At 35.2% G+C, this 16,197-nt stretch overlaps 1 long non-coding RNA gene across 2 annotated transcripts in view; it reads left to right on the top strand.

Moving 5' to 3' along the window:
- The first annotated feature begins 4,778 nt into the window (after positions 1-4,778).
- LOC134730215 (uncharacterized) overlaps positions 4,779-16,197 on the top strand; it is a 59,076-nt gene continuing 47,657 nt past the window's right edge. Inside the window, exons 1-2 of one of the 2 annotated variants that reach the window (XR_010111881.1) lie at positions 4,779-5,038; positions 12,711-12,814. This is a non-coding gene — a long non-coding RNA (uncharacterized LOC134730215). The remainder of the gene's footprint in view (positions 5,039-12,710; positions 12,815-16,197) is intronic. The other variant, XR_010111880.1, reaches the window with a different exon arrangement.

Raw genomic sequence — 16,197 nt, 5'->3', positions numbered from 1 at the left:
AGAATACTGCGTAGAAGCCATATTCCTCTCAGGGCATAATGTCCGTCTGCCTCCCATTGATACTGTTAACTTTTATCATCCGATCAGGGTGTTGCCTGCCCTCTCCATTGTATAGCTATTACTTTTTCTCCTTTCAAGAAGTAGAAATTTATAAGTCACACTTTCAAGTCCATGCAAATATCCTGCTCTTTATCAAATTTGCCCCTTTGATTTAGCTCCCATTGGTGATTTTTGCCCGACCTAGTCTTTACAATAATAATTTTCTCACCCTGCCTCAGTTCTGGAATCAAACATTTCTCAAGAGGCATTAGAGACAAAGTTTGCTCATTCCTTCTAGGAAAATTAGAGATTTGCATTTATTTACACATATACATACACAGGCATACCTATTCATATGTATTTACACACATATGTTTACACACGTAGGCATAGATATGTGTGCATTATGTGTGTATATGTGTATGTGTATATGTGTGTACATATATATATGCACATACACATAATAGCTATATGCATATGTAAATGTTTTAGAAATCATGAATCCTCACAAGGTTCTTGCCATCCCCTGTTTCTTGTTTGTATGTCCCTTCTTCCATTTGAGATCTCTGGCTCCCAACATAAACACATTTGCTTATTTGCTTAATTCTTTAACATATCTAATAGTTTCAGAGTTGCTTCTCTTATATCACTACAAATAACCAAAAATTTCTACTAAAAGGAACTCAGAATCTGTTCGTAGTTGTCTCTCCTACCTCGACTCTGCCCAAGACTGAGGGTATATAGTCAAATACCATTAATTACTTAGATTAGTTTTTCACACCCCCCTTAAAGTGAGTATGTCATTCATTTGAAATACATTCCAGTCCATTTGTTTCTATTTGCTTTGATACTAGGAATTTTCTTCTCACCCTTGCTGACTTAATTTTACTTTTTGATTTCCAAAAACATTAGCATGCTCCAAAAAATTCAAAATTATTTTTAAAATGTATACCCAAAGAATTATCACACCTTTCCTTTCTGTAGCCCCTTAATCTCATTTCTTCCCTGACCCTATAGATAATAAAACCTTTTGTTTGTTGGTTTACACTTTGTGTGTGTGTGTGTGTTGTTTTTAAAGATAAATGATATATGTATGTTACTTTCTCTTGTTTCTTCTACAAAAGGTAGCATACTACATACACTTGTTTGCACTTTTCACTTTGCACTTCACAATGTCTTCTAGTAATCACTACATATAAGTTCATGAAGATCTTTTTTGCTTTTCACAACTGCATAGTACTCCTTTGAGTGTTTGTAATATGGTTAATTAAACCAACTCCTAAGCTTGGAGGACATCTAGGTAATTTCCAGTGTTTCACAGTTACAATTGCTACAATAGATAACCATATATATATGCATATACATATGCATATACATATTTCATATAATTAGAGGTTTGTCTTTATGGTAAATTCCTAGAATGTTAAATGAATGAGTAATTTTGCAAATTCCACTTTATAAAGATTGAGCCATTTTGAGTCCCCACTGGCAATGTATGAGAACTTCAATTTCCCAATGTCATCATCAAAAAAGTATACAGTCAGGTTTTGACTTTTTGCCAAACTAACAGGTGAGAAATAGTGTTCCACTGAAGTTTAATATGAATTTTTCTAACATGAGTAAAGTTGAACATCTTTTCATATATTTAAGGGCTATTTTTATATCTCTTTCTGTGACTTCTATGTTCATGACAATTTGACCTTTTTTTCCACTATAGGATTTTTGTTGTTCTTTTCTTCAAATTTTGTAAGTTCTTTGAACATTATAGAAATTGGCCTTCTCTGTCATATATACTGTAGATACGTTTTCGTAGTTTGTTATTTGTCTTTTGAATTTGCTTATGATATTTGGCTTTCTTATTTTTTGCCACGAAATTTATAAATTTATATAGTACAACTTATCATAGTTTCCTTTGTTGAATCTGGATTTTCAATTATACTTAGAAAGTTTTTCTTCACCCAGAGAAGAATTTACTGATGCTCTCTCGTAGTGCCTGTTTACTTCCACATCTCTGATTTATTTGATGCAAAAGCTGAATCTAATTTTATTTTTTCCCAAGTGGCCATCTAGTTGTCCCAATAAATTTATTAAAAATGAGACAAAAAATTTTTTACCTCAGTCACTTGAAAAGCACCGTTACCATACACTAGATCTCCATATATAGCGGGACTATCTCTGGATTATTATTCTGTTGTGTTGGTCTTTTAGCTGTTCATGCAAAAGTATCAAACTGTTTTGATTAAAATGCTTTGTAGTATGTTCTCTTATTTTGTAGGCCTAGCCCCTGCTAATTAATTGCCTTTCTTCTCAGTGTTTTTCTAGCTAGTCATCTGTGTTTATTGTTTCACATGAATTTAAGTACCAAATTGCCTAGCTGTGTTAAAAAGAAAGTCACTGGTATTTTTATTGGGATTACAGTAAATGTATAAATTAATTAATGGAGAGCTGGCATCATCCTATTGAGACATCCAATGCTAGAATAGGGAATGTCTTTCCTGTTGTCATGAATACTTTTACTTCCAATAGTATAGTTTTCTTCTGTGAATATTTATTGTTAAATATATTCCTATGATTGCTTCTTGCCGTTGCTGCTGTAATCGGTTTTTGTTACTCCATTAAAAAGATATTTTAAGAGTTGGGAAGTTGTCTTTTATTTACACTTTTCCATCATTTGCTACAGCTTGCATAGGTGTAATTAGAGAGTTTAGTTCAAAATCATGTAAATGCTTGTTTTCTCCCGGCTTTCATGCCCGTTAAATAATTTCATTTATCTGCATTTATTTATTTTTCAATTTGCATTTGCAATGCTTTGGGATAAACACTTTTTTAAGGAGTATATCAAACAATTGAAATTTTAAATAATTATTTCAATAATTTAATAAATCACTTTTCCAGTAAAGCCTTGTATTGTTTCTGAATTTTAGTGAACTCTCCCTGGAACTCTATGCTCTCTTGTGAATCACAGCCAAAATTAAATACTCATCAAGAAATAGACTGCTGTGGACAAAGGCAAGAAATGTTTTTTATTTTCATTATGAGAGGGACCAAGTTACAGTTTATCAGTTATGTACAAAGTGTTCTGCAGAAAACCTAGTTTCCTGGCATCATATTTATTATTTATTCTAGTGATTTATGTAGCTCAGTGACCTGGACAGATTGCTTCATTTGCCTATTTTTTAATCTAGCTCTTCCCACAACTCTATTTGGCTATGTTTTAACCGTGAGATGATGTTCGTACGTGCCCACAAAGTGAGCCTACTTCCTTTGATCAACAGAACAACATCAAATGAACCTATTTTGGCTGACACGCAGGAAATATATTTTTCTCAGATGAACTATGAATTACAGTGCTATATAATATGCTATTCAAAGTAGGAATTCCAATCTTTATTATTAAACAAGTCTGTCATTATTGTTTAAAAGATATGTAAAACAGCTCTTCATTGCTGTATTCACTTCCTGTTAAGTATGAAATACGCATCTTTTTCCAGAAGGAGATTTTAAACATTATTTTTATTATTCTTAATTAATAACCATTGTGAACCTCAAAGTGTGAGACGTCTTGGCTGTAGCAACCCAGCAACTTTTCACACATAAGGAACCTCATGTTCTGCACAGACAAAACTAAGAGAATAATCAGCTTTTGCCAAAACACAGTGCCCTGTCACAGGAAAGAATCATCTCTGATCACTGTGTGATCTTATTTCAGAGCACCAGGCACTGCAGATTACCGGAGAGATAGTTTATGTTTTTCCCATTAGTCCCATTGCTAGAATTTGAAAACCCAAATTAAATTATTAGAACATCACAGCAAAATCCTGTTGTTGTATATTTTGAAAGGAAAAACAACAGAAATAGAAAAAGCAACCAGGAAGAGTGCTGTTAATTTCCTGAATATATATTAAATATTAATTTACTTAGATTCCCACTTTGAAAAACAAAGTAATGTTAGCCTACAGTTATAGCACTAAAATTATCTGTAAACATTTCAGAAAGTTTTTACTTTTGCCCCTTCAGCTTTGAGAAAACACATTATCGGCTATCTAAATGCAGACGATGTTGTATCACCAACATAAAAAGCAACACTGTGCCATTGGCATTTAGAGTTCTGACCTAGGTTATGTGCTTATAATACCATCTCCTTCCAGGAAGATTGGCTACATGCCACCAAGTATTTAGATACATATTACAAAAACAGGCTATCTGTACATCTCTCCCTGGAACTCTGCTCACTTGTGAACAACAGCCGTATCTGGAGATATGGCATAATGTCAACAAAATATGCAAATACATGAATAAATGATTCCTTCTTTATCTGGCTATTTGGTGTTATTTATCACAGGCCATTGTAGCATGAGAAACTCCAAGAAATTCTGTTTGGAATTTTAAAGTTTTCCTAGGTTCAGCTAAGGATGGTGTGGGATTCCCGCTTTGGTTCCATTTTAATGACATTTTTGTGTCTCAAAAGTACTGAAACAGGAAGGTTTTCTGGGAAGGAAAGTATTTGACTGAGAGAATTTGTCTTTTGCTGTCACAATCTTCAGCTACCATTCAGCTAAATGTTGTTTGGAATAATACGGCCTTAATGCCCCTATCTCCTGCTGAATTGCTCAGACGGGTAGGAGATTAGAGTGAAAAGAGGTGCCGGTATTATCTGTGCGAATGCGCCAGGGGTCACGCTACACTAACAGGGCCGCCCCAGTCAGGGTGACAGAACCCAGCTGCTGGCTCCAGGCTCCATCGTCAGAAGGTTCCACTTACTGCAGAACTCTGTCTCCAGAGAGCGTGGATTCTAACTAGTCTTTTTCCACCTCTAAACAAGTGGCTAGCTCATCATTATTGTCCTCATTTTTTAGGAAGGACCCACATGTGAAACCACTTACCTGTTTAACCCTATGAACTTGAAGAGAACATGTAATGCCACTTAAAATACCTAAGCTCGGGTTCTGCCTTCAGCGACTCCTGGTAGTAGCGCCCTTATGAGCCATTTATCAAGAAGGTAAGGTATTTGATTTTTTAAAAAATGTACACACATTCTCCACCATCAGATTTGATGTGACTGCATTCTACAAATTGTTTAGTCCTTTTTTATTTATCCTGGAAAAAAGTCACATTTTATGCACACGGATCATTGTGCACTTGCATTTTAACCTCCAAGAATCTTCTTGGTACTTTTTTTAATGTTTAAGGAAAATAGTTCCCATTTTTCCTCTGAGCACTGCTTATTCATGGTAATCCTTTTTCTTTGTAAGATGGGAAGAAAATTCCCAGTCTTGTCTGGCTTAGGGCTAATTGTGGAAGCAGCTCTCGTTTGTTTTCTTGTTTGTTTCTGGGGGTGACATTCTTTGGGTCAAGGGAACTCAGAATCTGGGATGCTGACTTTGCCAGTAGAGGGAGATAGAGCTATCTAACAGCTTTACAGGGCACAACCTAGGGCCAGACTAATTTTTTTGCATGAAGTTGTTTCTTAATGCTCTATCGATAATAAAAATTTTTTACATTGTTTTTCCTATAAAAGTGAAGAAGTAAATGAAACCATCCAGACCCTTTGAGGAGAACAAGTCAGGAGAAGCTTACTGGTTTACAAAGTAGTCTTGAAAAGTGAGTCCTTTTTGAAGGACAATTTTGGAAATTATGTTTATTAGACAACCATAATTTAAAAACATTATTAAAACAAAATTATGTTTACACAGGGCCAAAAAGAGTGGGGAAAAATTCATCCTGGAGCTAAAATCCCAAGGGAGCCCTCGGATTTGATTATTTATTACATGATTGGTATTTAAATGGTCTTGCTGTGTTACCGCATGGCATAGATTCTTCTCATCAGTGAATGCACTTGCACTGGGGAAGAAAAAGGCTATGAAAGCATTTTGGGTGACCTATTTTTTCATTTATCAGCATTTGTAATTATAGTTAAGTGCTTCCAAAACAGGGTTTCCATCTAAGAAAGGTCCTGCTTTTATGTGATGCTTTTAACTTTTCAAAGTATTTTTATATGTACTATCTCATTTTAAAGTAGATCTGACACAACCCCAATCTATTAAGGAAGTGACCCTTTAAACCTAAAACACTCTGGCATTTTCTGAGCTAGACTTATCTTAGCTACCATTATAAAACTTAATGAAAGTAACGGTGATACTAAAACTTCCATATTCAGAACAAAATTTATCTAGGTAGAAGATTTGCAAGGAGCCATTCAGTTATTCTTTTAACATCCAGGGGGCTTTTACATTTTTATTTCAATCAGTTGAAGTTATCTGTTGTTTGCGTTAAAAGTAATACTGTCAAGAATTTTATTATGGCCACCACTGTGGCCGATAAACTGAAAATTTTGTAGAAAAACGTTTTGTGAGTGTGTCCAGACTCATCCATAAAATAACAGGAAGTTTGAGTTGTCCATTTTTAAAGGTATTTTTTAGAATATGATACATTTTATCCTCTTGAAGAATTGCACCATGCCCTTTTTGAAGCACGTGCTCCCTCCATGGTATCTTAAGAAACACTGGATATTCCAACACTGTTTTTGATTGTCTAAATTTCTGTAGCTAGGAAACTGGGATGTCTAATCTGGTTCTTGTCCATCTTCTGGAATAACAAGGCCATTTTGTTACAGGCCAGCAGAGATATTGACTCTGTCAAAGTTGTTGATTCAATTCTGAATAACCATCCGAATGTGTATGGCTGAGTGGTTGTGCATTGAGTAGCGCTGAGAAATGAGGATGCTGGGTACAAGCAGTAAAAATCAATTGCTTCAGCTGGGCTAAAATTTCCTGGGGAAATGTTTTTCCCCAAGCTTGAGCCAAGTCTGAGATAAAAAAGCACTATTGTCATCTCCTGAAACTAAATTAGCAGAGAATCTGGGCTGGTTCCTTGATATTTCCAAACTCTGTCATTTTCTCTATGATTTGCTTCCTTTTTCTAAGTTCGTTGCGCTTATAAATTCTATACAAAAAATTATTAATGGGGCTATGTGTAGTTAACATGTACAGAAATACATGTTCTTTTTTTTTTCTAATTTAGGCAGGACACTGGAGCAGTTAATTTTGATTTAGTAATGTTTCCCATGCACTTTTATCATAGTGTAAGAGAGGGAATTATTTTGAAAGATATTGCTTTTTACTTTTAAAATTTATGACATTCTTTGTTGGTTGAACTTGAGGAAATAATAGATTAATGGAGAAAAGTTACCATGTAAGTAACCACTCATTTCAGGAAAAAATACTGATTTTATGTTTAAACAATTTTTTTAATTGTACCTTAGTGCCAACATTGAGGTATTTTTAAATTTCATTTTATTATAATTGTAATTAATAAAGCCTGCAACAATCATATGTTTCTGTAGGTCCTTATAGGGCTTTTATGAAGATTTAATGCAATAACTTATATGAAAACACTTAACTACATACAGAAAGTTTCTAGTTACTATTACTGTAATTATTTTACTAAACATATTCAAGGCATCTTTGAGGTTCAACACAACCTTAGGGTTAGAATCTGAAATATAAAACAGAAAAAGACTGTTTTATCCAAAGGACCCAGATGAACTTCTTGAAATTAGTAAATCCTATGATATTCCTATTTTAATAAATGTTGTAAACTTAAGAATAAATATATGCAACCACTTTCAGATATGGCGTTGTCTTTTTCACATCTTTCAGCTTCCAAATACCTCTGAAGTAAATATTTATGCTTTACTTAGCTGAGAAAACTGAGGCCGAAAGAGAGGAAGCTAATCGTTAAATTTCATAAATAGGTTAGTCTCAAAATGGCAATTAAATTTAAATCTTCCAATTTTAAGTCTGAGATTTCTTCCATAGCTCATTCATAGTTCCTGGTCTTATAGCTTCACATTAATTATTATTATCAGATTGTTTCCTTAATTTCCAGATATCTATACCAAGGTTATGCTTTAAGTGGAAAATCAGATGGCTGAGGTTTACTGACACATTTATTCTCTCTATAATTTCCTTAAATGTATTTATTGAGCAACTACTATGGGGTCAGACGCTATATAAGATGCTAAGAACAAAACAGGCAAAAACATCTACTATCTTGGAGTGAAACTTCTGGGGTTGGGGAGTAAAGTGGCGGTGGCAGGGGAGACGAAACAAGACAAATAAGTAAAATATACAGTATGACAGAAGGAGCTGAGGAGAAAAATAAAACAGGCAAAGGAGCTAAAGAGTCTCAAGTGATGGAAGAGCTGCAGTTTTAAATAGGGTGTCCAGGCAAGGCCTTGCCAGGAAGGAGCCATTTGAATCAGGACCTGAAGCTGAGGAGTGAGCCTGGGGGAGAGCTGGAAGAAGAGGATGTTAGATTGCATGGCTGCGAGTTCCAGGAGGAAGAAGCATACAGGACATGTTGGAACCAACAAGCAGCCCCTGGTATGAGTAGAAGTTCCGGTCAAGAAGTAGCAGAGGCTAGACCATGAGCTCTTACTCATAATGAGATGAGAAGTTATTGCAGGACTAAGGGCAGAAAAAATGTCTTGGTCAGATGTGTTTTAACATCATCACAGGCAGTTGTGAATACATTTAGGGAAGCAAGAACAGAAGCAGAAACGCCAGTTAAGAGGATATTACAATGGTGAACAATTGGGGCTTCTAGTAGTGTGATGATGGGGGTGATGAGGTGATAAGTAATTAGAGACTAGATATATTTTGGAAATACAAACCTGTGACAGAGATCATAGGCTGTCCTCCATAATCTGTTCACCCCTTCCTCTTGGTCATATGGGTACCCAGCTAGAGACTACATTTCCAAGCGTCCTTTGTAGCAAAGATTGTCCATATGACTAGGGTCTCACCAGTGAGATGTAAGTAGAAGAGATGTGTGCAGACTCCAAGCTATCTTCCTAATGATACTTGCCCTGCATTTGCTTCTCCTTTTTCCTTCTTTCTTTCTAGAAACCAGGGCACTTGGAATGTATTGAGGGAGGCAGATCTGTCCCCCTGTCATGGAGCACTGACTACCATCTTCCCTGAACTCTTACATGAGGAAGAACAAACCTCTAAGGTTGTTAGCCTCTATTTTGTGATCTCCTTATTAGAGCAACTGAGCCTATACCCTAACAAATAGACATTCATAAGATTTGCTGATGGATAAGATGCGGATGGGAGACAAAAAGAAGAGTTAAGGATGGTTCTAAGGCTTTTGGCCTGAGCAAAATGTGTCATTTACTAAGATGTAGAAGACTATGGGAAGAACATATTTGGCAAGAAGATCAAGAATACAATCTTGGGCATGGCACATTGGAGATGTCTAGTTGACATATCTTTTAAAAATAATTTTTCATTAGCCAAACTAGTACTTGCTTTAAAAAAAAAAAACCCACTAAGATCTCTAGGTGCACTAAGCATTGCACAAAACTAAAAGGAGATACTCTCCTATTTTCTAGGGGTTCACAATTTAATGTAAATCCTACAATGGGCTGAATGTCAGATCAAAATTATACCCCACATTTAGAAGTTTCTGTAGAGGAACCCATTCAAGTTTTAATTGAAATGCCATTATTACTTAAGCTACTTTATACAAATTATTCTGCTAGAATACCTTTATAATTGTAATGATCTCAAAATATAGGTATTTACTATATACAAATATTATAACCCATCTCTTCTTTATGCACAAGCCAATTTTATGTGAACGTACGATTGTACCTTTTAAAACTGAGCAGAGAGGGTTTTATTGAAAATCATTTTGCATAGCTTCAATCTAGTCCAAAGGAGTGATGTTGCTCTTAGCTACTTTTCCCATTGTTGTCTTCTCTATAATCCACTCTGCCCAATTAATAACAAGGTCAAGGCCAGAAATTAAGAGGCAATATAGGGAGAGTGAAGGAAAATGTTTCTGATCACTAGAGGATCACTTACTTTATGCATTTATCTATCTTCTTCATGTACATTCTTTGCATTCCATCTCTGCACAGAGTTCTCTTAAAGTCCAAGACTGACACCCAAGGCCTATACGTTCGTCCAGCAGATCTTGTTTGGGGCCTGTCTCGGGGACTTGTGAACGCCAACTTCTTTTTCTATCACTTTCTCAGACCACTTAGGTCACATGCTCCATCACCTCAATACCATCTTTTCTGTTACTTCCAACATTATACAATTTGAGAAACTATTCTCCAAACAGAAGAAGGCTAGAATACCAACCCTAGTCTCCTCCTGCACTTAGTCTGGACATTTTAATAGTGACATTGTACAGACTTCACAATATGGATCATTAGCAGTGAGTGCAGGAATTTCAGAGAAGAAGTTAATAACACATACTTTAGAAATCAATTGCTACTTTTGCACAAAAAAGATGACAATATAGCATACTGGTTAAGAGGGTTCTCTGGACTCAGAAAAACCTAGGTTTTGAACACTTCCCCTTACTACAGTGGGATATTGGCATGTTTCACTTAACTTCCTTAAGCTTCGGTTTCCTCATCTTTTAGACAGGAAAAATACTGAGATTTATGCACAATATGTAAGATTCAAAAGATTTTCTTGAGTATGGATGGCACAACATCTGCTAATCACTTAGCACACAGCCTTGTACGTAGCAAACAAAACTAGGCTCCAAATTAAGTTATATGATTAAAAATAAAAATCATTTTTACATGTGTTATTTCACCTTTTAATCTCACCATAAATTTTATGTATGAGAGAAGATATCATTTCCATTTTGCTGCTGAGGAAATAGACATCAGAGAATGTTGAGTGATTTGCATGAAGAAACCAGTGTTAAATGGAGATTTAAGCTAAATGGAGTTCAAGTTCATCCCATTTCATCAACACTAGCTGGTAGAGGGATGTTATTCTATGGTGTCCCCCAAAACACAGTTAGCAGATAGAAGCCAATTCATCTTATCCTTCAAGCAATCTTTTATCACATGAATTTTTTTCAGGTTATGTATTTTCTTGGTGGGATTGAAAACTTTTTAGGGACAAGGACCACATAATCTAGCTTTGCATTATTTTGTAATCTTTAAAGCGGGATTAGATATAGCCAATTCTTGGTAAATATATGTTGGCTGAATATTTGTCAAATGACTATTAAATCTGTAAATACTTTTCCTGAGCTGATGCCTAACTTCCGTTTTTTTAAAAAAATTTCTCCTAATGAGCTGAATGGGAAAAAAAGAAATACTTTATGAAATCAGTCAATACACAAAGTAACATATTTTTTTCCTATGTACACAGCATTTAGAGGAAAACCTAAAATAACTGCTAAAATAAAATTAAATGAGCTTGAGACTATGCTCAACCCAGTTAATGTTATTTACCCAGGGTGACTATTGGAAACTGAGAGCCCTACAGTGTATTCCAGCAACACCCAATTCACCTTTTGAACTATTTTAATGTTCAACTTTCCATTGGCATTATTCTTCCTTGGCTGGTGAATTTTTACAGAATGTAATCTCCATTGCATCGTGGGTACTTTTTTCCTGTGCCTTGATGCAGAGGGATGTTTAATTGTGTTATGGGCTGGGAACAAAATTGTTTTGGATTAGAAATCTGCATGGTCTGGAAGCATGGTACGATTAAACTCAAGTTTAGCCAGGCAGAAGGTTCTCCTTAGGAAGAATTTAATGGGCTCTGCATAATGGTTTTCAATGAAAAGAACACAGTGCCAGCATTCCACTCTGTTCTTTCCATAGCCCATTCAGCTGCCTCATAGGATTTGTTGTTGTTGTTGTTAACACAAGGAGATAAATTTATTTCCCACGGGGAGCTCTTGGTATGTTTCTCTTTCTCCAATCTAGCTTGTTGAACTCAGTGACACTGTCAGAAACATTTTATATCCATTTGTCTAACGACCTTAAAGATATAAAATGTTGCTATTTTCTGTGAACTGGCATTGCCATTTGGCCATACATATGCATTAACGAAAAAGTATATTATACTTAACAATTCTCTGGAAGCTCTTCCTTCCTTCCTTCCTTCTCTTTCTCTTTCCTTCTCTTTCTTTCTCTCTGTCTTTCTTTCTTTCTTTCTTTCTTTCTTTCTTCTTTCTTTCTTTCTTTCCTTCTTTCTTTCTTTCCTTTCTTTCTTCCTTTGATGGAGTTTGTCTCTTGAGCCACCACACCCAGCCTCTTTCTTTATTATTACTATACAGTTTACACAGGTTAGCAGAAATAGTGTATTCTGAGAGAGCAGGAAATACCAAATCTGAGCAAATTTTAAAAAATAAGCTTCACATTTTAGCAGATATTATACCAGAAGGAAAAATCTTGGTGTAAAATAACAGATTGTAAAACTATTATAATAAAATGAGAAACCAGAATTCAAAAGTGAGGTCTATAGACTGTTGAGTGGGGGAGAAAGATGTGGAATCCATAAAAGCAGCCATGATCCTTTTCTGCTGAATCCTCACATCCCCTGCTTCTCTCCCCTTCTGTTTGCTATCTTCTCTCCAATCCCTGGGTTCCACACCCGTCTTATGCCCAAAAATGATTTGCTAAATGTTGGGAATTGGTCTCACTCCTCTTCACCATTAACATTTCAGGGAATCTGGTTTAAATAGCCCAAACGTTTGACAAGTATAATATAAGTAAAGTAAATCATTCACATTCAGAATTGCTTTGGGTGGTGGGGAGGTATAGTTAACCCTTGAACAATGTGAATCTGAGCTGTCTATGTCCATTTATATGTGGATTTTCTTTTGCTTCTGCCACACTGAAGAAAGCAAGACCAGTCCCTTCTCTTCCTCCTCCACCTCAGCCTTCTCAATGTGAAGATGACAAGGATGAAGACCTTTCTGATGATTCACTTTCACTTAATGAATAGTAAATATATTTTCTCTTCCTTATGATTTTCTTAATAACATTTTCTTTTCTAGCTTATTTTACGGTAAGAATACAGTATATAATGCATGTAACATACAAAATATGTGTTAATCAACTGTTTATATTATCATTGAGGCTTCCAGTAAACAGTAGAGTCCATTTGTGTTGGTATGAATATGTGAGACTGGGTGATTTATACAGAAAAGAAATTTATCTGGCTCATGGTTTTGCAGGTTGTACAAGAAGCATGGTACTAGCACCTGCTTCTGGTGAGGCCTCAGGCTGCTATGAAGCAGAGTCAGCATGTGCAGAGATCGCTTGGCAAGAGAGGAAACAAGTAGGTGAGGAGAAGTGCCAGGCTCTTTGTAACAACCAGCTCCTGCGGGAACTGAAGAGTGAGAACACTCACCTCCACCCCACTGCGTTAATCTATTAATGAGGCATCCACCCCCATGACCCAAATTAGGCCCCACCTCTAACATTGGAAGTCAAATTTTAGCATGAGGTTTAGATGGGTCAAATGTCCAAACTATAGCAGAGAGTCAAAAGTTATATTCAAGTTTTCCTTGCATTGTGTGGGGCCTTGGCTCCCCTAACCCCCTTGTGTTCAAGGGTCAACAGTATTATTACTAAAATATTTGGGAACACGCTCGTGAAGAGCAGTTTCTTAATGTTTTTTTTGTCAATAAGATACTCAACACTACAATAGACCAAGCACAAGACTAGGCTGATGTGGGAAGACGTGCAAAATGTATATACAGCATACATGGATGTGTTTGCCTGCATGGATGCATATATATACATTTTCTAACTACAAGAAAAAATTTATACAATCCACTACCTGAAATCATGGTGTAGTCAAGATAAATCATGTGAATAGATCACTAAGAATGTATGCAAAAAAGGAAATATATGTCAACAAATATTTGATGTTTGTATTAAATTCTGAATGTGGTCTGAGGAAACAAAGTATTGAAGCTGGATGGAACTACTTAGAGGATGTTTTGAATTTTGCAAGTGGAAGTTAAGTTTGGAAGGGTCAGTTCCATATGAGGGAGCCCCAATTAGAAAATAATTAAGAGAGCTACGGATATATTTACATAAGATTTTGTAACTAGCTTATGCTTAGATAGTGTGGACTAGTGTTTTCAAATCTGATTGTACTTCAAAATTATCAGGAGAGGTTTTAAAAAATATATATGCTTAGTTTTTACCCCCCAAAAGTACTTAACTGGTGGGTCCAGGAAAGTACTAATTTCAATTTTTATAAAGATTTTCCTAGCTGTTTCCCATGTGTGGCCTGGCCTGGGAATCACTGGTCTGAGGATACTTTCAGAACTTATCTTTTTTATTGTTCTCCCAGCACTTTTTAAAAAAGTATTTTCACACTGTGCCTTGTGTAGATTATTTCTATAGTTTATCTCCTCACTTCTTGTATGTTCCCTAAGGATTGAGTGACTATTTGCAATTATTATATCCTTTAGAGTGCCTAGCAATTTTTACAATAGGTATTTTTAAAATAAGTGGAATTGAATTCCTACCACTATTAATTTTGGTGCATGTTGGTATTCCCTGCTCACTTATCACTCGATCTCGATCCCTGAATTCAGAAGAATATTCAGTTGTTGAAAAGAGACATCAAATCAAGATGAAGTTAAGAGTAAAGTGAGTTCTCCACACCACTACTTAGAGAACTGATACAGAAGAAACAACAAAGCCTCACTTGAAGATGTTTTAATATCATGATAATTGATTTATTTCCTTTTCTGAATAAAAACAACAAGGTTCAGTAAATTTGAATCTACCTATGCGAATGGAGTACTTGACAATGTGGGTCTTGGGAAGTGTTAGATATGCGGTTACCAAGCTCAAAGCACGTGAAGGCAAGTTCTTCTTTCTCTCATGTACACACGCATGCAGAGAGAAAGTCTAAGTCTCAACGATTTTCTGAAATATAATTAGTACAACCTTCCTTGAATAACAGTTAAAAATCTGTTACTATTTTATGACACAAACATTCTGTAGCCAAAAGCATTTTGATAATTTTTTATTATCTTCACAAGTCATCTAAATGTAGGAAAGTAATATTATAATTTCAAAATTATTGACAAAATGTTTTCATTTCAGAGCCTACTGAAGTGTAATTCTATCAATTTTTATGAGTTTTTAAAAATCTCTTAGTTATGAAATTAAGAAAAATTATCTATAAATGCACCCTACTTTTGACATGTAAACTATATCATCCATTACATGTGTAAATATAACCAAATTTGATTAACGTCTTTGAGGAAAGGTAACACATAGTGGAATTACAGCTCCAAATTTATTTCAGTAATTTGTGCAATTTTTGTAAAACAGAAAAATATTAAAAAATAAGCATGTCAAATCAGCTAGTGTTTTCAAAGTTTAAATACTTGAATTATGTTGCAATGGTACCACGATCTACTTTGGTATTACAAAACACAGGCTAGAGAGATTTGGATTTTCTAATCACTAATCGTGATTCAAACAAACATTGCTATTTTTTTTTTCAACTTTAAAGCACGATATAAAACTTGTAGGGGAGGAAGGAAAAGTAATAATTTTAAACATGCTTACCTCAACTAAGTCTGCTTTACAAAATGTAGCATTTCTTTGATTTTTAATTGTTTCTGCATTACTTGTGAATGTGACCACATGACTATAGTTTATGCTATTATGTTGTCAGGCTTCTGATAATGGGAAGGAATGTTTGTTTAGACTGTGTAGCTCTTCAGTTTAATTCACTCTGGCTCCAGTGTGACATGTTAAAACTGCTATCAATGGAAAATCCAATTTTCCCAGAAACACTTAAAACAACAGCAACCCCTGTGAACCGAAATTATCTCCTGTTGAGGCTAATTACCTTAGTACTCTTAGGAAAAGACTGCTATAGGAAATCTGTTGCCTTGGAGTCTCTTCTCTTGTGTAAAGTACCTTTAGTTGATATGAAGTTGTATATTTGCTGATGACTCTGTTGCATCCTTTCAGTACCAGTATAGGTGTGAGGAGAAACACAAAAACTGAAATGACATATTGAGCCCTAAACAAACATATTACATTATGTATGTACCTTTTCTGTGATTATTAAGTCTATGCCTAGAGAATTTACACCAGTACACTGTGATTTTGAGGCAAAAAAAGAGGAAGGCTTAAGATACAAGGAAAAAATTAGAATGACTAAGTTAAAAAATTTATTAATCTGAAAGTTTACATATGGCAAATAACTTACATGACTTAACAAATAAAAAAGTATATTTCATAACATTTTCTACTGTGTTTGGCATACCACTACTCAATCCTCTAAAAAACCTAGTTCTATAGGCACATTATTTCCTGTATAAAATGATGGTTATTCTATTAGT

Source organism: Pan paniscus, chromosome 3 (assembly GCF_029289425.2).
Source record: "Pan paniscus chromosome 3, NHGRI_mPanPan1-v2.0_pri, whole genome shotgun sequence".
NCBI lineage: Eukaryota > Metazoa > Chordata > Mammalia > Primates > Hominidae > Pan > Pan paniscus.
Note: the sequence above shows the minus strand (reverse complement) of the source record. Positions and strands in the feature narration are given on the sequence as shown.